Source organism: Phyllostomus hastatus, unplaced genomic scaffold (assembly GCF_019186645.2).
Source record: "Phyllostomus hastatus isolate PE091 unplaced genomic scaffold, TTU_PhHast_1.1 phas_contig_1021, whole genome shotgun sequence".
In the NCBI taxonomy this organism is placed as follows: Eukaryota; Metazoa; Chordata; class Mammalia; order Chiroptera; family Phyllostomidae; genus Phyllostomus; species Phyllostomus hastatus.
The window spans coordinates 532,477-555,571 of NW_025333505.1; the positions used below are offsets into that span (position 1 = coordinate 532,477).

At 48.2% G+C, this 23,095-nt stretch overlaps 1 protein-coding gene and 1 pseudogene across 1 annotated transcript in view; both read left to right on the forward strand.

Moving 5' to 3' along the window:
• The first annotated feature begins 6,306 nt into the window (after positions 1-6,306).
• On the forward strand, positions 6,307-10,647 carry LOC123815315 (annotated as a pseudogene).
• Positions 10,648-21,144: 10,497 nt separating this feature from the next.
• EZH2 (enhancer of zeste 2 polycomb repressive complex 2 subunit) overlaps positions 21,145-23,095 on the forward strand; it is a 72,055-nt gene continuing 70,104 nt past the window's right edge. The window contains exon 1 of the mRNA XM_045833639.1: positions 21,145-21,293. The gene's annotated coding sequence lies outside the window, so the exon portion shown is untranslated. The remainder of the gene's footprint in view (positions 21,294-23,095) is intronic.

Sequence of the window (23,095 nt, forward strand, 5' to 3'; positions counted from 1 at the left end):
ATGAAATGCAATATACAGGTGATATGTCATAGAGTTATACACCTAAACCTATATAATTTTATTAACTGGTGTCACTCCAATCAATTCAACTAAGAAAAGGAAAAAAAAGATTTTTTGAGCAATGGCTAGAATATGTTACTCCTGAAAGTCCACTGCTGCTGAGAGCACAGAAGTTCTGGCTTATTCACTGAAAGATGAGTATTGTTCTCTTGTCATGCTTCCTGCTAGTTGACACACGTAGCAGTGGCTTCCCTGAAGTGACTGTCGTTTTGACGAAATGTCAGTCAGGTGACAGATGTCTGGCCTTCGGAGAACCTTAAACCTGGAGAGAACGGGAGATCTTGATTAGATTAGAGCAGTCGGTAGGGAATTACCGCATTCTAGAGGAGCAAGAGTTGGATTCGGAAAGAGGAGTCAGCGGTGCCGGTCTGGCAACCAGTGGGGACCACGTGGCTCCTCGCTCTCAGTGCGCAGGTTGCACGACTGATGCGGGGCGGGGTCCACAGGCCGAGGCCCCAAAACACACGCGGGACGCGCGCTCAGCTCCAACGCAGCCTGCTCTGGCTCCCCAGGCCTGCGAAGGCCTTTTCGCGGGGCTTCCTCAGACCACACGGTCTCTCACCACGGAGCCCGGTGAAGACCTGGGGAGTGAGCGGCCGGCTTAGGAGTCTGGGAATCCATGCGAGCGATGCCACCGAAAAGACTGCCCCTCTCCGTGGCGACTTGTTTTAACTGACTTCACGGACAAAAGGACATGTAAAAATGCTGTTTGTCCCAAAAGGCCCAGCAACGGGGGACCCGTGGAATAATTACAGCCTATCTGTAATTTAGAACATGAATCAGGCCCTGAAAGCTATGTTTTTAGGGAAGAAATACTATATATTTCTTTGTCCGCACATAGAAAAACCTGCATGGAAGTCGCAAATGTCCAACTCAGGTTGCTGTGCTGCTCCTGGAGCGGGGGAGGGGAGTGGGGGGGGGAGTGACTGTGCAAGTGGAGTTTCCTAGGCGTGATGTTTGTTCTTCAGCTGGGTGGTGGGTCCATGCGTGTTCAGTGTATGAGTTTCTATGCTTCTTGTATGTTTGAGTTATTTCATAATGAAAAAAATCATGTTCTCAAATTCTAAGCACATGACATGTTCATGATAAAATATTAAACAAAAATCATTCAGGCTGTAAGATAGATACACAATATGTCAATTTTGCCTTAAAATACTAGATATACAAATATGTGTATCTATATGGATACACACACATATATAAATAGAATAAAGTAAGAGGCTATCTCTGGTGACTTTTGTTTTCTTAATTATTCTGTTTTATGGTATCTGACTGTTTTACAATACTATATCTCTCAGAATCTAAGAAGTCGTCTATAAAAAATATGATCTCTAAGTGAAAAGTGCACTGTGCACGTTTGCTTTGTTAGAACCCCCGCCCGAGGATGTGTTCATGGGTTTTGGGGAGACAGGAAGGAGGACAGACGAGAGAAACGTCCGTCCGTTGCCTCTTGCACGTGCCCCCCGAGGGGGTGAGACCCGCCACCCAGGCACGTGCCCTGACCTTTCGGTACACAGGGCGACGCCCCGACCTTCTGAGCCACCTGGCCGGGGCCACGATCACTTTTTAAATGTCACACGTGCCGCCGCCCCTGCGCTGTCACCGCTTTGTGCGCATCCCTCCAGCGCCTTTCTGTGCACTTTCCTTTGTGTACGTGTGCATTTGCACACACAGCTCACTTGTCTTTACATAAATGGGATCACGTGGCCCATACTCTTTACTGGTGTACTTTTTTTCATTTTATACTGCATCATGGCAGAGTTAAACATATCACTATATGTAGGTTTACCTCATATATATATATTTTTAAAGATCATATTTAGTTGTTTTGTAGAGAGAGGGGAAGGGAGGGAGAAAGAGAGGGACAGAAACATCGATGGGAGAGAGAAACACTGATCTGTTGCCTCATGCACGGCCCCGACCAGGGACTGAACCTGCAGCCCAGGCCTGTGCCCTGACTGGGAATCAAACTGGTGACCTTTCGCTTTGTGGGACAAGACCCAACCAACTGAACCACAGCAGCCAGGGTGGATTATTCTTTTATTATTATCCTATGATGCCCTGGCTGGTGTGGCTCACTTGGTTGGAGTGTTGTCCCGTGAACCAAAAGGTCACAGGTTCAGTTCCTGGTCAGGGCATATGCCTGGGTTGTGGGTTTGGTCCCCGATCGGGGCCTGTTCCACAGGGGTAGGGGTGGCAGCTGATCAATGTTTCTTTCTCATATGGATGTCTCTCTCCCTCCAGTACCCTCTTTCTCAAATCAATAAACATGTCCTCACATGAGGATTAAAAAAAAAGTCCTGGCTACTGTGGATCAGTGGATTTGAGTACCTGCCTGCAAACCAAAGGATCATGGGTTTGATTCCCAGTCAGGGCACATGCCTGGGTGGCAGGCCAGGTCCCCAGTAGGGGGCATGCAAAAGGGAATCACATATTGATGTTTCTCTCCCCCTTTTTCTCTCCTTTCCCCTCTCTTTAAAAATAAAAATAAAATTTTAAAATCTCTAAAAGGGTTATCCTAGGATACTCTTTGCATGAAAATACTATATTCAACAAGTAACTTATAAAGTCCATTTTCAGTACACTGTTCTAAACTCAGTGATTTTTTTGCAAAAGTTTCCCAGGTGAGATGCATGACAATGTTGCAGAATCAATCAGCTCTGTCATTGCTATATTGCCCTCCCTTTAACGTGGCTGCTTTTGAAATAAAATAAAAATAAAAATAAAATGGCTGCTTTTGAAATAAAATAAAAATAAAAATAAAATGGCTGCTTTTTAAAAACATATGGTTCCCAGCTGAAGTTTTACTACTTCTGCTGCTTCTCTTCCTGAAAGATTATACACCAGTTTGATCAGTTTCATCAGTGAGAAAATATTTTCTCCTCAAGTTAGGAATGAATTTCTGCAGTTGGAAACGTTTCTTATATTAAAAATATGGAATCAGAACATGCTCTTTATTTAATGGTAGGAAATGTCTTTCGACAACATTCACTAAAGCCCTAAGAATCGCAAAGCAACGTGTCAATAGTGGCAAAAGAGAGAGGAATTGCCTTACTTTTCTGACCAGCCTGGTGTCCTGGGCCAGCCAAGGCCACAGTGTTGGCCTGCTCTGAGTGTGTGCCCTGCTCCTGGCCCATGGGTGTGCAAGGACACAGGTGGATGGAGAACTGTGAAGCTCTAACCCACTGAGGACATACGAGGGCTGTCCAGAAAAAGTCCAGCTGTTGTTAATATAACAAGAGCAGTTTGTGCAACATCCACGTAACCTGGCAGCCAGGGCGAGTGGACTGGAATGTGCATACGTGAACAATGACAATGTCACTCTACAGTGGGGACGGTAGATGCCGTTGAGTGAGCATATGCACTGTGTGGCCGTCACATTCAAAATGACTGAGCGAGTAGAGCGACGAATGTGCATCAAACTTTGCATTAAGCTTGAACATTCCTCTGCAGAGACTGTTTGGATGACTCAGAAGGCTGCAGCTAGGGGCAACTGGTGATGGGCAGCTTCATCGCAACAACATGCCCGCTCATGCATCACATCTGGCGCAGAGTTTTTTGCTGAAACATCAAATCGCCCAGGTGACTCAGCTCCCCTACATCACAGATTTGGTGCCCTGTGACTTCTGGTTTTTCCCCAAACTAAAATCATCTTTGAAAGGGAAGAGATTTCAGACCATTGAGGAGATTCAGGAAAATATGATGGGGCAGCTAAATGGCAATTGGGAGAACTGTGTGAGGCCCCAAGGTGCCAACTTTGAAGGGGACTGAGGTGTCATTGTCCTGTGTGCAATGTTTCTTGTATCTGCTTCAATAAATGTCTCTGTTTTTCACATGACATGGCTGGATACTTCCTGGACAGGCCTCGTACAAGAGTTTGAGGAGGGGCGCCATCCCGGATGAGGAACAGAGGGAGAAAATCCGGCTCAGGATCTTGTTGTTGGCAAGATCTATTCTCCAGAGAGTTCGACCTCAGAGCTCACCCACCCCATCCAGTCACTCAGGCATCCCTCTCTCAGAACCTCACGGAGCCTGGTCCTGGCTCCAGGGTCCTGCTGACACGCACTGGTTTTGAGGTCCAAGGCAGTGGTGACACTGAGAGGCCGAGAGAAGGAGCCATCCCCTCTGTCCTTCCTTTCCTTGCCTCCTCGCTTTCCTGAGAATCTTAGGTCCCGCCCCTTCCTGCCTCATCTGTGGTCCTGATCTTGTCTCAGCAGGGCATGGGCCAGAGCCCGCATTAGGTGAACGTCCTTTGAGTGAGTAAATGAGTGGGCCTGTATGGCTCAGACTTTAAAACACTTATGCAAACATTTTAAACTCTTTCAGCTTTCTCTAATTATGCTGTGTTTTTAGGTAATGAGTTTTTTAAAGCTTGCCACTTACTAAATAAAACAATTTTTAAAAGATGAATAATAGACATATACTTACTGCGTATGTGTGCACATACACACAGGTTCGTATATGCCAATATGTGTTTACTTTTTATGTTTAGATTTTTTTTATTTACTTCTTAGAGAGGGGGAGGGAGGGAGAAAGAGAAGAGAAAGATTATTGTGTGAGAGGTATATCAGTTGGTTGCCTCTCACACTTCCCCAACTAGGGAACGTGGCCCACAACCCAGACATGTGCCCGACTGGGAATCGAACCTGCGACCTTTTGGTTTGCAGGTTGGCACTCAAGCCACTGAGCCACACCAGCCAAGGTGAAACAATTCTTAATTATTTTTAATATACGTTGTAGAGAATGTAAGCCGAGCTTTTAAAACGGAAACATCTTCGGATTCAGTGGGGAAACCTGGATTCGCTTTGCTCAGGTCACACGTGTTTTCAGAGGATTTGAACATTTGACTCACTTCTCGACCTCTGTGCTTTCAGCCCAGAGAGCACCGACTGGTCTGACTTCAGCAGCGTGCCTGCCCTCCCCCGGCCCCGGCCCCCACCCCCGCCTCTTATCCTTTTAGGTGCAGCGATCAAAAAAGCTTGTAGCGTTTCCTTTTGTAGACCCCTCAAAGGTTTTTGTTTTAAGTTTGATACTAGAGCAACACCGTTTTGTTGCCGTTTGGGGTCTTAAGATTTTATTTTCAAGCAACTGGCTTCCTGGGCGCCTTTCCTTACTTCGGCTTTGACTCACGGCTCAGGGGTCTTCATTGTTCATGTACAGAGGATTTCTTTTATCCCTGAATAAGTTGTCTCGACCTTTACTGGAAGCAGGATCTTTTAGTGGGGGGGGGGGGGGGAGTTTACACCAGTTTTCTTATCTTTGTTCCCCTGTGTGAGCACTCCTTCCTTCTTTTTAAAAATAACTTTGAGATAGAATGTATACACCACAAAGTTCGCCCTTTTACACTGTACAATTCAGGGTTTGCTGGTATATTTACAGACTTGTACAAGCATCGCCATAACCTACTTGTAGAGCATTTCCATCACCCCCGAAAAGACCTTGACAGTTTATCAGTCGCTCCTCTTGCCTCCCGCTCTCTCCTCCGCCTCCGCCTCCGTCCGGGCAACGGCTGCTCTGCTTTCTGTCTCTACAGGTTTGCTCATTCTAGACCTGCTTATCAATGGCACCACGCAATGTGTAGCCTTTTGTGTCTACCTTCTCTCCTTACTATGACGTTTTTGAGTTCCATCCAGGTTGCAGCACGTATCAGCACTTCATTCCTGTTTGTTGCCGGACAATATTCTACTGTGTGGGTGCATCGGACTTTGCTTATCCATTAATGCACCAGTCGCTGGACATTTGGGTTTCTTTCACTTTTTGGCTCTAATGAAGAGTGCTGCTGTGGGGGAGGGTCCTTCCCTCTGCCCTCAAGGTTCTTTCCACCGGTCTAATAATCAAACCGGCATGAGAAAGACTAACAAGAGAAAATAACTAAATTTATGTACATAAGGTGTGCGAATCCTGCAGACGTGGGAAGGTCAGAGGCCCCACATATGTGAGGAATTCAAAGACAGAAAGGGAAGGCAGGTGGCTGTGGCTCTCTGAGCTGGGGCTGGGGTCAGGGGCCTCGGGGGCGTCTCAGGTTTCTGCAGGGAGCAGGGGGTAGTGATTAGGAGTCTGCCTTGCCCTACAGCTATGTTCCCAAGAGGTTATCCCTGATAATCTCTTATTATGGGCAAGGCCCCCCATTTGAGTTCTAGGTAGTTAAGGGAGGGGCAGAAATTTTTCTTGAGACTTGAGCTCAAAGCAATCCGCACGCCCCAGGGGCACGTCTCTCGGTGGCTTTTTCTGAACTCCCACGTGGCTATGAGTGTCCATGCACAGGTGTTTACCTGGGTATGTATTTTATTTGTATCTCTCCTGGGTGTACTCCTAGGAGTGCGGTTGCTGATTCACACGGCGACTCCCTCTGTTCAGCCCTTGGCGGAACTGCCGGACTATTACCGCACGCAGGCTGCGCCGATTCACCCTTCAGCCGCGGTGCGTGAGGGCTCCGATCTGCCCGGACCCTCGCGCGCCGTGTTATACCGCCTGTCTTTTCGAACACAGCCATCCCAGTGCGGGGACTGCGATCTCATTGTGGTTCTGATTTGCGTTTCCGTAATGACTAATAAGGTTATGCATCTTTTTTGTGTGCTTTTTAGCTATTCATATATCTGCTTTGGAGAAATGTCTATTCAAATCCTTCACCCATTTTCAATGAGAGGTAGGCCTTTTTACTGCTGAGTTGTTAGAGTTCTTTATATATTCCAGATACACCTCTCCCTTCTAAATAAACTACTTTTATGTGGCTTTCAAGACATTGCATCCTGGTTTTCCTCCTTCTTCATTGTTTACTCTAAATCTTCTTTGCTGTTTTTTTTTTTCTCACTTTCCTGATCCTTTTTAAAAACAGCAACTCACTATTGAAGCAAACACACACAGAGAAATGACTTAAATAAGATTTGGGTGTTTTTCTGAGCGAGGGAAAGGGAGGGAGAGAGGGAGAGAAACACGGATCAGTTGCCTCTCACACACCCTCAACTGGTAACCTGGCCCACAACCCAGGCAGGTGCCCTGATCAGGAATCTAACCCATGACCTTTTGGTTCGCAAGCCGGCGTTCAACCCGCTGAACCACACCAGCCGGGGCCTAAATAAATTTCATATGGGGAATGGACCTGTTTACCCAGAACCCAGAGCTGGGACTACAGTGTGATCAGCTCCAGCTCCCCAGCAAGGGCCCTCCTGCCGGCTCCGATCACTACCCTCACCACGGAGAGGTGACTCCGCGGATTCTAAAGTCATCGTAGACAAGTACACTGACTTGTCTATGGAACTTTAAATAAACAAAGTAACACGACACCTATCTCTTTTTCCTTTCACTGGAAGCCACATGTATCCGATTCTTTCCTATTGTATGTACTTGTTGATTATTCATTTGCACTGTTGTAGGATATTCCATTAGATAAATTTCTCACAATTTATTCATTCTACTGTCGATGGAAATTTGGAAATTTCCAGTTTGTAGCTATTAGAAATTGTGCTTTTTAAAAAAAGATTTTACTTATTTATTTTTTTTTTAAAGATTTTATTTATTTAATTTTAGAGAGGGAAGGGAGGGAGATAGAGAGAGAGAGAGAAACATCAATGTGCAGTTGCTAGGGGTCATGGCCTGCAACCCAGGCATGTACCCTGACTGGGAATTGAACCTGTGACACTTTGGTTCACAGCCCGCACTCAATCCACTGAGCTACGCCAGCCAGGGCTTTTACTTATTTATTTTTAGAGAGAGAGGAAGGGAGGGAGAAAGAGAGGGAACCATCAATGTGTGGTGGCCTCTATCGTGCTCCCCCTACTGGGGACTGGGCCCACAACCCAGGCATGTGCCCTGACTGGGAATCAAACCGGCGACCCTTTGGTTCATAGGCCAGTGCTCAATCCACTGAACCACACCAGCCGGGGCAGGAATCTTGCTCTTATGGACATTCTTGTACATGTCTTTTGGTAACTTATTTGCCTACCAACCTACCTATGTATCTACCTACATACATAGCTGCTAGATACATAGCTATGAGCAGGATCGCTAGGTTATAGAGCATTATTATTTGTTCGAGTTATCAATCTTCCAAACCAGTTATACCAGTGTACACTATTGTTCACAGTGTACAGCATTTTTGGTTGCGGCCATTTTCTCCTCGGGTGGTGGACGGGGTGAAGCTGTGGCCAACGCTGAGGCCAGCGTCGTCGTGGCCGATGAAGCCAAGACTGACACGGATGCCTTGCAGGTGCTAGGGTGCAGTTGCTTGCATGTCCACTCCACCAGGGCCACCTGCACGTTGAGCTCCAGCCACCCTGCATCGTGCAGCAGAGCTGCCGAGACCATATCAGCGCTGTTCTTTCACGTCGAGAGATACAGACAGGAGGACCCAGAGAACCCTTAAAATGACCCGTTCCTCCTCTGCAAGCAACTGGCATTTTTTTTTCTTTAAGATTTTATTTATTTTTATTTTTATTTTTAGAGAGGGAAGGGAGGGAGAAAGAGAGAGAGAGAGAGAGAGAAACATCAAATGTGTGGTTTCTGGGGGCCATGACCTGCAACCCAGGCATGTGCCCTGACTAGGAATCGAACCTGCGATGCTTTGGTTCACAGCCCGCACTCAATCCACTGAGCTACGCTAGCTAGCCAGGGCAATTGGCATTTGTGGATATGGCAATTGGGTGGCTTGGACAAGGCCTGGGGGCGTGTGGGGCGCTATGTACTGGCAAGTACGTGGACAAGGTTAGCTGAAAGGACAAAGGTGATGCTATTGGCTGAGCAAGCCTACGACCTTGTTAAACGTGACTGCCATTTTACTCTTTCGAGCTTTTGTCCCCAGGACTGGAAATTACTGGAAAACAAGAGCAGAAGTGATTAACCACCGCACTCCACTGCCAACAGCCACAGGCAAGAGATAACACTGGAGCAGACTGCAGCGCATGGGAAGCCAACGAAAACCTCCCGTGTTGCAACACCCCTAACAGCCCAGGGGCCATGCAGCAGCCACTGCCCCAGCCTTTTATGGTTCAGTTATAATCCAGTAAAAACTCAAAGCCCCCACATTTCACTGCTGGTGGGTCTCTCCACACCACGCCCCTTTCCCCCCTTGGAAAGTGAATAAAAAGGTGTTCTCTGCCTTTTCTTCTCTTTGTGAATCCTTTCTCAGCCCGTGTCACTGACCACCCTAACACCAGCTACCGGGTGCTTTGCCTCTTGAGAGATGGTGAGTCTCGGGGGGACTCCCTCCGGGGTCATTGGCCTTCAGTTCCTACTAGAGGCTGGATAATCTCATAGCCGTCTTTGACGTGAACAACCTGGGCTACAGTGGCGTCTTGCCCTTTGAGAACTGCATAGACACCTCTTGGAAGCTCTGTGAAGCCTTTGGGTAGAATGCTTACGTGATGGATGGCCACGACGTTGAGGTACTGTGGGAGGTATTCTGGCAAGCCACTCAAGTGAATAACAAGTCCACTTTTGTAATTGCCAAGACCTTCAAGGGCCAGGACATTCTAAGCACTGAGGACGCCGAAAATCAGCATGGAGAGCCAATGCCAACAGAAAGAATAGATGCAATTATCAAATTGAGAGCCAGACAGAGACCAAGAGGCATCTCGAACAAGAACCCCCTGTCGGAGGCTTGCTTCAAATCAACATCACGGACATAGAGACGACCTCTTCCCCCACCCCCGCGCTCACAAAGTCAGAGACAAGGTGAATACTCGAAAAGCATGTGGTTTGGCTTGGGCCAAGCTGGGCCATGCAAATCATAGAGTCCTTGTGCTGGACGGTGGCACCAGGAACTCCACCTTCTCTGAGATGTTCCAGAAAAAGCACCCTGAGTGCTCTGGTGAGAGTTTTCTTGCCCAGCAAAGCAAGGTGAATGTGGTGCTGGGATGCACCGCTCGTGGTCGGACCATTGCTTTTGTTAGCACCTTCGCTGCCTTTTTGACCCGAGCACTTGATCAGATCCGGATCGGAGCCATCTCTCAAAGCAAACTTGTTGGGTCCCACTGCAGGGTTTCCGCTGATGGAGACGGCCCCTCCCAGATGGCCCTGGAGGATGTGGCCACGTTCAGAGCCGTTCCCAGCCGCACCGTTTTCTGTCCAAGTGATGCAGTCTCGACAGAGCATGCTGTGTTCCTGGCGGCCCATACCAAGGGGATGTGCTGCATTCGGACCAACTGACCAGAAACTGACGTTATTTACACCCCACAAGAAAGTTGTGAGACTGGACCAGCCAAGGTCATTCACCACAGCGTCAACGACAAGGTCACAGTTATTGGAGCTGGAGTTACTCTGCGTGAAGTCTTGGCGGCTGCTGATGCTCTTTCCAAACCAGATATTTCGATCCACGGCATCGACCTGTTTACCACTAAGCCCCTGAATGCTGCCACCATCATCTCCGATGCGAAAGGCACAGGTGGCCGAGTTACCGCAGTGGAGGGTCACCACCCAGAAGGCGGCATCGGGGAAGCTGTCGGCGCAGCTGTTTCCATGGAGCCTGGCATCCTGGGTCAGTGGCTGGCAGTGCAGGGAGTGCCTCAGAGTGCGAGGTCGAGTGACCTGCTGGATGTGGTTGGAATTAGTGCTAAACACAGAGTGGCCACGAAATGTATTTTAACAAACTAAAACACCTGTTGCTTCATACTTAAACAACTGGCCTCTGCATTTACGCCTGTTGACAAATCATTGTTCAAATCTATACTGTTCTTCGTTCTTCTTAAAGGCAAAGCCAGTTCCTGTTAAGCTGTAACTACGTATACAAGTGCAACTCTCATCTTTAAGCAATTAAAGTGGGTTATAAGATTTTTAAGTGAGCTCTGCCTGGTGTGGCTCAGTGGGTTGAGCATTGGCCTGCAAATCAAAGAGTTGCCGGTTTGATTCCTGGTCAGGGCACATGCCTGGGTTGCGGGCCAGGTCCCCCATTGGGGGCATGCAAGAGGGAACCAAATCATGTTTCTTCCCTCTCTTCCTATCTCTCTTCCCCTCTCTCTAAAAAAAAAAAAAGATTTTAAGTGACAGAATAGCTAACAAAACAACCCCCTGACATCAAGTTTTATGATGAGACTGCTCATCTCTGGGCTGGGGTTTAACATAAGGTAGCAGTTTCTACACGTGTGTATTTCCCTCACAGGTGAAGGAATTGTGAGCTGGAGACGCAGCCGCCGGGTCGTGCAGCACTGTAGCGCCACGCTGCATCTGGCGGTCCCAGCTGGGCAGGTTATGTGCTGCCATCCTCCCTGCCACTTGCTGGGCCCCGGGGGACTGCAGATGCCACCCCCGCCCTGCAGTGCGTGAGCAGCAGTGAAGACTCTTAGAACGTCCTCTGCTGCTGCTGGTGACTAGTCAGTGAGGAGCGGACACAACCAGTCTCAGTCTCCACACTGAACTCTTTCATGAGGTCTCAGAATGTCTCGTTTGCCCAGTGACCAGACCGACTGTCAGCTCAGTTACATTTATCTACTAAGGATACTAGTTTAAGTTAACAAGCGTTTCAAAATGTTGCCCTGGCTGATGTGGCTCAAATCTTTGTGGCTCAAATGTTGCCCTATTGCTGGTTTGATTTCCAGTCAGGGCTCATGCCTGGGTTGCAGGCCAGGTCCCCAACAGAGGGCGCACAAGAGGCAACCACACAATTGATGTTTCTTTCTCCCTCCCTTCCCCTCTCTCTAAAAAGAAATAAATGAAATCTTTAAAAAAAATAAAAATGTAGTGGTATTACATTATGGTTTTATTTGCATTCTCTGATAGCTAGCGAAATTAAGCACCTTTTAATATGTTTATTGGATATATATATATATATATATATATATATATTCACTCTTTTGGGGTGCCAGTTTAAGGTGGGTTTTTTTTTTGCCATTTCCTAGCAGTTTGTCTTCTTTTTCAAATTTTTTTGCAAGAGTTCTTTATGTAATCTAATGGCAAGTCTTTGGTCAGATATGGGTGTTGTAGATTTATTCTTGGTCTGCCTTTTCAGTATCTTAATGGTGTCTTGAGATGAATAGAAGTTCTCAATTTTGATTTTTTCTTCTATAGTGATCACTTGTGTCCCATTTTGCCCACTTTGAGATCATAAAGCTGTTTTTCTGTGTGTGGTTTTTTTTTTCATGTTTAAATAAGTGATCCAGGTGGGGTGAGATTGGAGACCAAGATTTTCTTCCTCCGTAAGGTATCCCGTGCCAATGAGGGAAAGACAGTCCTCTGTCCCTTGCAGTGCCGGGTCGCCTCTGTTGTAACTCCGGTAACCATGTGGGCGTGGCCTGTTTGTGGTCCCCGTGTTTTCCCGGTTTTTCTACTTGCCCATCTTTGTGTCACTGTCATTGCCTTATCACCGCTTTCAAGAGCTAGGTTTTCGTGTCTGGTAGTGAAGACTCTCAGCTTCATTCTTCTTCTTCAAGTTTGTCTCGGCCCTTCTTGGCCTTTAGTCCTTGACGTGCATTTCAGACTTGTCGGTGTAAGAAACGTTGGAACCTGTGGAGGATTTTTGTGAGCTTATTTGAGCCAAACTGACGACAATTGCCAGGAAGCAGAAATCCGCATGGACTGAGAAAAAAATGCTCTGGAAAATGCACAGTTTTGCACTCTATTTTGTGCGTCACGATCCGAAGAGAAGACGTAAGGGGGTTACGTGAAACCCACTGGTGAGAGATGGGAGGCAGGAGAGAGCAAAGTGGAGGGAACCTGTGAATTTAGGTAAAAAGGTAAAATGATCGACCCAGCCTTCTTTGGCACAGGTGGGTACAGGGGCGTTAGCAGTGGAGAATTTGCATGGTAGCAATAACAGTGAGGGGGCTGGCGGGGGCGCGGAGAAAGGGAAGTTCCCTGGACATTCCAAAGGTCTGTTCTCAAAGGTTCCAACGGACCATGGACGGGCCCCATCAAGGCAGAGGCTGACTTCTGTCGGGGAAGAGTCTGGCCTAGGACGAGGACTGCCCCCCGGGGAGCTGCTTTTAGTTAATGAAGTTTGAGTTTCAGACATTCTTCTGCAGTTACTTGAGGTCTGGGAGTTTGTACGGCTGCCACGCAGGCCTCCCCCGAGCTTGTCGGGTTTCGTAGGCGGCTCCTGTGTGTCCACAGAATCACCTTGTCGGTTTCCACACCCATCTAAGTGCACACACACTCACGTCCGTGAACCCTGCCGGGGTTTTGGCAGGCATTGTTCTGACTCCCTCTCCTAATTTAAATGATGGAAACGTGTCTTCTCTTTACTTGGGCCTTTTGTAGTTTCCCTCAACATTGTTTTATAACATTCAGCACATGGGTCTTACACACTTTAATATTTTATTTATTTATTTTTAGAGAGGGAAGGGAGGGAGAGAGAGAAACATCAATGTCCAGTTGATGGGGGTCATGGCCTGCAACCCAGGCATGTGCCCTGACTGGGAATCGAACCTGCGACATTGGTTCGCAGCCCATGCTCAATCCACTGAGCTACGCCAGTCAGGGTGAGGGTCTTACACACTTTTCACTGAATTTCTTCCTTAGGTATATGATAGTTTTCGAAACGTAAATGGTTTCACTTCAAAACTTTAGTTTTGTCTTTGTTTATTGTTGGTATATATAATTGATTTCTGTACCCTAGCCGTAAACCCAGTGACCTTGCCAGCTTCTCCTGTTAATTCTAGTACTTTGATGGGAGATGGGTTGGGAGTGTCTATGTGCACAACCATGGGATCAGTTTCATTTTCTTCCTTTTCAGTTTTCTTCCTACAACCGTGTTCTCTAGTTCACAAAGTATTTTAGTCCTGGATCCTCCCTCTTGTCATAATTATGGGAAGATTCATCAGCTCTCGGCTTCCCCACATCCTCGGTAGTCCTTTACGGGACAAGGGTCACCTCTGTGAAATGGTATTCTGCCCAGGAATCATGTATAACCACACTTTGGCCAACCATTCCTCAGCTCACACTTGAATCCCTCTAAAACTCCCAGGTCATTTCTAGCCTAATTGTTTAAGTCTGTTTTGGTCCATTCATTCGACTTTATCAAATTGCTCTTTTAAAGGCCTTCGTGTGAATCGGTAGTAGTGTCTTGGTCGATTGAGCTGAATTTGTGTTTGGGAAGGACGGTGTGTCTGGAATTCAGGGTGGCAGGAGTGGAGGACAGAGCGCTGATGTGGCAGCTCATCTCATCCAGAATTTCGGAAGTGACATCCCTTTACCCTCGCGGCCACACTCTGTTAGTTGGAAGCAAATCACCAGGTCCAGGGCAGGCTCGGGGGGTGGGGGAGGGGATCACACAAAGGCGGGCATAGCGGGGGGTGGTGATAATTGGGAACATTTTTGAGGCTGCCTACCCACACTTCCCTCTGGCTTTCTACAGTGTGACTGTTGGACCCTTATTCTAGAAAGGACCAGGCTACTTTGAATCATGAATGTTTATGTGGCACGACATAGGTAACATAGGAATTATGTTCGACGAGCTCAAACTTCTTACCAAAGTTTATATCCTAATGGCTCTTCATGTGTCCTCTAAAAACCTTTTAGTTTTTTCACTTTGGCTCTGTATTCCATGCGCCTAAAACCAAAACCATCAGTTTTGTATCTCTGTTGGCCCCCGGGAAATTCTTTGAAGACCGAGAAGGGGGAGTGGATAGCAACATAACGGTCTAGACATTTTTTTCCCCCAAACCAAACGCGCACGTATTTGGACAGTGCCGTTCTCCGTCCGGTGATTTCTGGCGGGTGTCTGTGCAATCAGACGTAAACTTCTGTCAGATCTACCCCGTGCCTGCATTCATGTCCAAACACTCTGCCTCTGTCCCAGTCACCCTCCCAGCCCGGCCACACCCTCTGTCTCCTTTCAGCTGTGCGACGTGGGAGTCTCTCCCTTCTAACACACTCAAGGATGTTGCGTCGGCCATATCCTTCTTCCTGACTCATCAGTTTCCCCATCTCCATTGGATGGGTCCGTCATCAGCGGACCAAAGGGTGTGTGATGTTTCTTAAAGCTCTTAACATCTTTCTCTGGATCCCATGTACCCTTCCAGCTGTATTTTCTCTCCCTTCCTTTTTAGCAAAACCCTTAAGAGAGTTGCCTCTAGTTGTTCTGTCCAATCTTCTCTATTTTGCTATGGAATCCACTCCAGCCAGGCCACTGGAACTGTTTTAGCAAAGTCACCGGTGACCTTCATATTGCTAAATCCAAGGGGCGAGTCTCAGACACCTTGCTGGCCCTGTCTGCACTTGATGCAATGGTCACTCTTTCCTCTTTGAAACCCTTTCTTCCCTCGGCTTCCAGAATACCAGCTTCCCTGCTCTGCCCAGTGCTCCCCTGTCTCCAGCAGTTTCTCCTCCCCTCCTCAATTTTTCCCTGTTCGGGTACCTTGGACTTCTTGTCTACACTCCTTCCCCTGGTTTGAAATACCACTTATATGCTGATGACCCCTGGTCACAGCCTCGCCCTGGACTCGAGACCTGTATAAGGCAGGGATTTCTTTATACCAGAAATGGTGTAAAGATTACTTCAAAGTGAAAACCTCTGAGCTGCAACAGATACTGAAAGAACTTCCCATGTCTGAGTAAAGCAGAGCTTTAGGAGAGCTGCACCCCCCGCACCCCCCCTTCTACGCACCCCCCCCCGCCCCCCATCTCCCGTCAAGGCGGTACCTGATGGACCTTGGGTACTGGGACATTCTCCCTCCCTGCTCCCCTCAAAAAAGTTGTTTAAACAGGCCTCTTCAGAACCTTTCATCCTTCGAAGATTCAAAACCCTTCCCCCTGCTCTTTATTAAACTGGTGTATAAATCTTTACCTCTAGCTGTTCGGAGAGTTACTCTGGGTAATCACTCCTGTAAGCCGTAATCAACTTTTCTCTTAGCAATGAATTTGCAGGCCCCGATAATGATAATGAGGGCCTAAGTTGGTAGAGGACAAGGATTTTTTTGTTTTGTTTTGTTTTTTTAAAGATTTTATTTTAGAGAGAGGGGAAAAAGAGAGGGACAGAAGCATTAATGTGTGGTTGCCTCTTGTGTGCCCCCTACTGGGGGCCAGGCCTAGCAACTCAGGCATACGCCCTGACTGGGAATCAAACCAATGACCTTTTGATTTGCAGGCCAGCACTCAATCCACTGAACCACACCAGCCAGGGCTAGAGGATGAGTTTTTCTTCCAACAATAACTTACCATCTTGACATCGCTATTTGATTGAAAACAGGCATCTCAAACTTACTGTGTCCCAGACTCACCTCTGATCCCCAAACCTCCATCCCCATGGCCCCTGCAGCCTCCGGCTCCGTTCTGACTCACTTGCTCACCCACCAGCTTGTTTTCAGCTTCTTTTTTGCACCTTACTCGGCACATCCTATTCCCCATACCTCCACATGGATCCGTATTGTGAAGATTTCCCTCCCTCAGCTCCATGACTGCCAGTTTGGTTCCCCACCACCGTCATTTCCTGCCTGGATGATGACATTGAACTTGTAGCTGTCTTCTGATTTGGCCCCTGCTCCGCTTCAGGCTGCTCTCAACACAGCAGCGAGAATGGTCTTGTCTGAACTATCAGCTCCCTTGAAATCCTCTCCCTTAAAGTCCTAACAATGGCCCCCAAGGGCCCCTCACCTCTTGGCCTCCACTCTCCCCCCTCCCCCTGCCTGTTTCTAGAACGCCCAGGCAGTCTCCCATGCCAGGCCCAGGCACTTTCTGTTGTCTGTGCTTAGAACATTCTTGTCGCCTCCTTCAAGTTTTTCTTCATGTTTCACTGTCTCAGGGAGGCCTTCCCTGATGGAGCAATTTTAAAATTACAGTACTTCCCCCTTCCATCCTATGTTGTTTTTTTCCATTTTATTTATCACTATCTCATACGCAATATAATTTGTTTGTTTGTTTCTCTCTGCTAAAAAAACTCAGCTCCACCAATGTAGAGATTTTTCTTTTGCTCACATTGTATTCCTAGCTCCTAGATCAGTCACTTAGTAACTGCTCCGTAAATACTTGTTGCATGGGAGAAGAAATGAGTGTGTGAGAAGTAAGTTGGTTTCAGGGGGTTGAAAGAGAAGGTCTGGGTGCTGATAGCCTGAACTTGGCACTTGACCTTCTCCTGCTCTCCTAGGAAAACCCTGGGGCATGTTATGGCGTGTGAGCAGTCGGAGACCCTGGGCCCGGGGGCCTAAGACTGTGAATAAGGCGGAGCTGCATCCCGACTTCTGAGTTAAACTGCGATTTTGGTTTTGTCCCTTCTCTGTGCTAGTGAGTCTCTGTCTGCGACAGAGGACAGAACGGCCACCATTCTCAGTGTCATCACTGTCATCTGAGCATCTTTACGCAGACATGGAGAAGACCGGTGACTGTCATCATGCTCACGTGCACCTTTGTGTTCAGCCTGGCTTTCTGCTCCATCCAGGCCCCTTTGGCCACTGGCCTGGGAGCACCGGAGCTCCACGGGCAGGCGCACAACACGTGCGCGCACACACTCACACTCACACGCTCACACACATCGTCTTGCCTTCCCTGCCTGGAGATCTTCAAAGGGGTTTTCTTAGTACGGAAAACGAAATGTAATCGACTCTTGAACAACAAATGTTTCAACTATGTGGGGCCATTTGTGTGTGTGTGTGTGTATTTCTTTCTTTCTTTGTATTTATTTATTTATTTATGTAATCCTCACCTGAGGATATGTTTGTTGAATTGTTAGAAAGTGGAGGGGAGAGAGAGAGAGAGAGAATGAGAGAGAGAGAGAGGGAGAGAAATATCAGTTGCCTACAACCAGCTTGCACCCCGACCGGTCAACAACCCGCAGCTTAGGTCTGTGCCCTGACTGGAAATCCAACTGCCACCTTTTGGTGTCCAGGATGAGGCTCCAACAAACTGAGCCACCTGGCCAGGGTGTTTTTTTTTCCAATAAATATATTGAATATTATTTTGGAGATTTGCAACGATTAGAAAATACTCAGATGAACTTTATGATTCCCTTACTAACATTTTTTCTAGATTATTTTATTGTAGGAACACCATATATAATACACATAACATACATGCATATATACATATAACACACACATACCATAACACATATAAAATATGTGTTAATCGACTATGTTATCAGTAAGGCTTCCTGTCAACAGTAGGCTACTAGCGGTTAAGTTTTTGGGGAATCAGAATTTTTATGTTGTTGGCATAAGAAATATTCTAACCTGTACCCAATTTTATGAGTTTATTTGAGCCAAACTGATGACACTCACCAGGAAGTAAAATCTCAACAGATTGGAAAAATGCTCCAGAAAATGGCAGTTTTACCACTTATTTTATTTGTCAGAATCAAAGAGGGAGATAAAAGGGGGTTCTGTGAAACCCGTTGGTGGTAGATTACGGAGGCAGGAGAAAGCAAAGTGGGGAAATCTCTGAGATGGACACAGAGTAAAATGGATAGACACATTCTTGTTTTGCATTGGTGGGTATGAGACAGTTAACAGTTACCCTTTACGGCACTCGGAGACGGTGTGGGGCAGAGCAAGATCACAGTGAGGGGTTCTGTGGTCTTGTGTTCTGGCGGGAGATTGTGCCCTGAAGGGTCTGGGAAAAGGGGTTTACTCTGACATTCCAAAGGCGTATTATACTCAGGCATTCCGAAGGTATGTTATCATAGATGTAAAAAGATAATAGGCTCAGGCAAGGTAAAGATTGACCTTTGTCAAGGAAGATACCGGCCTAGGACGTGACTACCCCTCATGACTCGCTTTTAGTTAGCAAGTTTTCATTTCAGACCATCCTACCTGGTACTGTGAGTCTAAGGCCCGCTATGCAGACCTCCCCTGAGTTTGTGAGGGTTAGTACGCGGCCTCTTTTCCGTCCACAATGCGGATTTCGATTGTGTGTGTGTGTGTGTGTGTGTGTGTGTGTGTGTGTTGGTGCCCTTAACTCCCACATTGTTCAAGGGTCAACTGTATTTCTCCCTCCCAACTTTCCTTTGTCAATATACAAAATGGAGCTGCAAGATACCGTATGTCCTCCATGTACAATAAAGTCCTTTTACAACTATTTTCAGATTATCCCTTTTTCCTGCCATCACCGCGACCTAAAATAGCTTGCTTAACTGGGTAATGTCACCACCACATTAGGACAATTTTGTGACCTACTGGCATCCCTCCTTCCTGTTGCAGCTCAGCCTTCATGTTATAGTAAGCATGCACATTATACAAATTACATTTAATGTATTATACTTCATAGAGCCTTACTTAGCTGTCTACTCTTTTACCCTTTCCCAACTGGAACTCTCAGCATTAGTGCTACTCGGTGCAACCACTCTGCCAAGACGTTCATTCCCATCTCAACTGCCACCACCCCCACCTTCCCCCTCCCCCGGCTCCCAGCCCACTCAACCTACATCTCACGCTTTCTTCAAGGTCCAGCTAAAATTTCCTTTTCCAAGAATTTTTTTTGGGGGAACATCTTGATCCCACATCATCCCTTGATTCTAAATGCCTTAGAAATTCATGATGTTTCACACTGTGCTGGATTTGTTTAGATATTGCTTTCTGGTAATTCCTGCTAATTTCCTTGATATTTCTTTTAAAAGATGCCCATGTTGTTTTAATATTTAATATAAGAGCAGATAAAAATCAGCAGTTTGAGAAGTAACTTAGGGATAAGCAGTTGACTTTGGAGATTTAAATTGCTGGTTAAAAATTAAGCGTTAACTACTGGTGTAGGTGGAAACCTTTTACTGTGGAATATGAAGGTATTGGTGATTGTTGTCACATTATTTTATAGTCATGTCTCAGATGCATAATCCTCTTTTGCATTCTTATCATTTATTCCTAACTGTGCTTTTATTTGGGCACATGATTGTTTTTAGTTTACGTTTTGGCTTTCCTCCACATACATTTCCGATGTTGGATTTGTTCATAGTATGTGTGTGGAATGGAATGGCGGTTTTGGACAGGTGGGGAAGTTATGGGCTACATCAAATGAATTGTAGTTTATTAAAAACTCTGTCATTTAAAAATGTAATTAGAATATAAAAAGCAGGATTTCTGTAGGGTTTTAACGCAACAGTTCGTTGACCATGTTTTCCCCAGTCTGAACGCTCAAAGTGGGATCCCAGGTTTCATGGGTGAGTGGTTATTTTGCCCTGTAGCTGCATCCTATTAAATATAAAGCCGGAATAACCTTAACCTCAATGCCAGGTTAGACAAAAAGGGAGATTGCATCCTAAGAGAAATAGTCTTAATTCCTCTGGATTGAGACAAGTTTACCCCAATATCACTTCTAAGTAATTGAAAACTTGTAACCATCTTAACACTTTCCAGGGGCGTTACCATGAGGCCAGTGAACCACATTTATTCTGGATAAATGATTTTTAACGTGGACACGTGCTTGGAATTACAAACAGTGGAAGGATCTCAACACGGCGCTTTGAGTGAGGAATTCAAACTAACTGTAACGTCGCCCTTGCCCAGGTTTCTAAGGCGATGGGCACTGCGGGCTCCAACAGCGGGCCCGGGGGATCGGGGACCGGCCAAAGGGGCAGCAGCCGACACGAGTAGCGGGTAGTGCGCACGGCTCGGCTAGGGGCGCATCGAGCCCGCGTGAGCGCGGGAGGGTCGCAGCTCCTCGCTAGGGACGCGCGGGGGACCCCAAAGAGCCTCCCTCCGGCCGGCCCGGGCCTCGGCTCCGCGCGCGGGGAAAAGAGCGCGGCAGTTGAAACCGTTACCACACTGGAGTTTTGAACTGGTTCAAACTTGGCGTTCGGCCCCGCCCCGCCCCCTCCGGCCCGGGAACTCCGAGACGGCGGTTCCCGCCAAGCGCTGCGAGCGCGCCGTCCCGCCAACCGACCGGTTCCCGCCACCCCTCCCTGTCTGCCTTCCGCCCGCGGACCGCACTTAGGGGTCCACGCGCTCCTCGCGCCCTTCCTGAAAGGCGCCGAGCCTTCAGTGAAAGAACAAAGAGCCTGCACGGCGCTTCCACTCTGCGGCCAAGCGGCCGCGTCCCTCGGCTCCCACACTCGCGCACGCGCACGCGCGCCACCGGCCCAGCCCGGCCGAGTCCCGCGGGCGCCTCTGCGTGGGGCTGGCTCGGCGCCTCGGCGCCCGGCGGGTCCTGTGATTGGACGGGAGCCCGCTCGCGTCCCGCCAATCGGGGCGGCGCTTGGTTGGACGGGGGGGCCAAATAAAAGCGATGGCGATTGGGCTGCCGGGTTTGGCGCTCGGTCCGGGAGCGTCCGACACCCACTGGGACGCAGAAGGCGGTGGAGCCCCGGCGGCGGCGGCGGCGGCGGCGGCGGCAGTAGTGGCAGCGCGCGGGAGCGGCGCGCGGGAGCGGCGCGGGCTGGGGCTCAGGTAACGCGCCGCTGTTGGGCGGCCCGCCGGCCGGCATGGCTCCGGAGCCCCGCGCGAGGCGGCGGCGGCGCCGGGACCTTCCCGCCGGGACCTTCTTTGCCCGTCCGGGTGTCGCCCTCAGCGGGCTCTCCCCGGGCGCCGCTTTTGCAGGCGGGGTGAGGGGACGCCCCTCGGAAGGGGGCCGTGAGTCAGGGCTGGCCCGCGCCACCCCGCGGGCGGGCAGTGCGGGACTCTCCGTAAACCCGGGGCGGGGGCTGGAGCGGGCGCCGCCGCGGGGGGCGTGCGGAGGGGTCTTCTCGCACGCCCGCCCCTCCGGAGGCGCGGGGCCGAGCCGGGGTGCCGGGGTGTCCGGGGCGGTCTGGCTGCCGGAGCCCAAGTCTCCTTTGTGTGGAGCGCCGGGTGGGACGGGACACACACAAGTTGGTGGGACCTCGCCGCCGAGTGAGCACTCAGACAAAGGACGGACTGTGTCTCAGGGGAGCTCGGCGTGAGGAAGGGGCAGTGACACTGGGGCCTGACAGCGGGCGGGAGAGGGGCGTGCGGGCGCGGGTGGGCGGGCTTGACCCCACGCCCCCTCCCCTCGGGCGCGCGGGCCGGCGGGGCCGCGGTGGCCGGGACGGCCATCGGGGACGGGACTCCGAGTGCCGCACCTGTGACATTTCCCCCAGAGCAGCCTGAAAACCCCGTGGCCGTGCCGGACTGCCTTTGCCTTCCCGTCTCGCTTTCTGTTAAGTTTGAGGGGAGGGTCGAGCTGTTCTCCCCTTTCTTGGTTTTGTTCGTTTGGTGGGCTTCCCGTCTAGTTCCCGCGTCGTGGTGCACCCCCTCCCTCCAACGACAGACAAGTCTGTGCCACGGGGTCACTTTTCGAAAACGAGAGGAATCGGGAAGCACGATATTTTGGGAAAACTTGGTGAACTCACGGCCAGCGAGTTACCACTTTCTAAGGAATCATGATTTAAAAAAAAAAAGAAATTACTAGCTGTTTTGGCCAAGTTGATCTGAGAATGGCGACAGGTGCTAACGAAATCAACTGTCATTTAGTCCGCGAGTATTCCCCCGAATCCCCGGGGGTTGAATGAGGACGAGATGGTAGTGATAGTTGATCAAAATAAAACGCTTGTGACAAATGTGTGTTTAGATGGTATGGTTAGCAGTTCTGTTTTATTAATTGGTCTTGTCTCCCAATGAACAATAGCCTGGGTGAGTCAGAAAAGATTGGACGCAGAAGTGTTTGTTGCCTAAGAAAGTGAATGTGTGCTGTCCACAGTTAAGCTAAACGTCCTTTGTTTATCAGTCAGAGTCTGTAAAATTTAAATTCGTTGGGACATAAAAATCTGTCATTGGTGTTTAAAAATATTTTACTACAAGGTTTACTTTCCTAGGTTTCAAAGGTCAAGAGTATAATTTCATGAAACAATCGAAAAAATCTTTAGTAAACACTAAAGCTGATACAGTTAAATGTAACCGGTATTTCTAGGGGTTTTGGAGTTTATTTTCCAATTCTCTTCATGAGCATTAGCAACTGTTTCATGTGTAGGAATAAAATGTGGAACAAATGACTAGTTTATTGATAATTTTATTTGCAAGAAAATGAAAGTATTTAAGATATATTTTATTTCCTTTTCATAGTCTCTAAAGTTAGGAATAGATAGGATTCTAGTCCAGGATAGAAGGAATCCTACTCTCTTTTTGGAGGTGTATTAGGGAACATAATATATGAAGTCCCAGAAACACTTAGGGAAATGCATTTTAAATTCTTATTGTTTTGTTAAAAGTAAATATATTCAAAGAAAAGGAGTTTA